We start from the raw sequence: 1162 nt of genomic DNA, 5'->3' as shown, positions 1-1162 counted from the left end.
TTTCTGGCAGATTCCGTTAGTTTATGACTAGAAGAAACCCATTAGGACCTTTAGTATTCGATAGTGAAATTGAAAGTACAACTCGTAGAAATCGTAGAGAAGCAAGGTAGAGTCGAAAAAGTACAGTGGAAGAGCAAGAGGATGTTATAATTATTACTGAGGAGATGGCTAAAAATTAGAATAATCAGCTACCTCCTGTGGTTGCTGTGAATCCTACAAATTTGAATCCTGCTCATCGTACTACATACGATTATGCCAAGCCCACTCCAACTGGGGTTAAATAGAGTATTGTAAGACCTGCTATTGCTGCGAATAACTTTGAACTAAAACCTAACACCATTCAAATGATTCAGTAATTTGTTCAGTTCGATGGTTTACAAGATGAAGATTCAAATACTCATTTGGCCAACTTTCTAGAATTCTGTGACACTTTTAAGATAAATGGTGTATCTGACGACGCCAGTCACCTACGGTTGTTTCCCTTCTCGTTGAGAAATAAAGCTAAATAGTGGTTGAACTCTTTACCACAATTTTCTATCACTAGATGGGAACAAATGACCGAGAAATTTTTTGCTGAAGTATTTTTCATCAGCTAAGATAGCAAGCTAAAGAAAGATATCTCTTCCTTCATGGAAATGGATTTAGATACTCTATATGATGCATGGGAGAGGTATAAAGATTTATTGAGAAGATGCATTCACCATGGGTTACCTCTATGGTTACAAGTTCAAACCTTCTACAACGATTTGAATCCTTCAAACACCTAAAGAGGCTTATGAGTTTATGGAGGAGATGTCACTGAATAATTATCAATGGCAAGTCATGAGGATGAAGCCCACAAAAGCAGCCAGTGTTTTAAACTTAGATGCGGTCACCATGTTGTTGAATCAGGTAGAACTCTTGACTAAAAAAATTGATGGTTTATGTGTTTCTACGCAGGAATAAATAATTCAGAATATTTACCCTATGGCCCTTGCATGGAGAATGAGCAATTAAATTATATGGGTAATAATTATATACCTCAAAATAATCCTTATAGTAATAACTATAACGCAGGATGGAGGAACCACCCAAGTTTCTCATGGAGTGGTCAAGGAAATCAAAGACCACAACCCTCTTTAGGTTTTCAACAGTAACCTTATCAGCAAGAAAAGAAATCGAA

The 1162-nt window shown here is 36.6% G+C and overlaps 1 non-coding gene across 1 annotated transcript; it reads right to left on the bottom strand.

Moving 5' to 3' along the window:
* Positions 1-602: 602 nt before the first annotated feature.
* On the bottom strand, positions 603-709 carry LOC121206422 (small nucleolar RNA R71). Its single transcript, XR_005901473.1, has one exon. It is a non-coding gene; the product is annotated as a small nucleolar RNA R71 (small nucleolar RNA).
* Positions 710-1162: the final 453 nt, after the last annotated feature.

This window comes from Gossypium hirsutum, chromosome A01 (genome assembly GCF_007990345.1).
Source record: "Gossypium hirsutum isolate 1008001.06 chromosome A01, Gossypium_hirsutum_v2.1, whole genome shotgun sequence".
NCBI classification, from domain to species: Eukaryota; Viridiplantae; Streptophyta; class Magnoliopsida; order Malvales; family Malvaceae; genus Gossypium; species Gossypium hirsutum.
The sequence above is the reverse complement of the archived record's forward strand: the minus strand, read 5'-3'. Positions and strand labels throughout refer to the sequence as shown.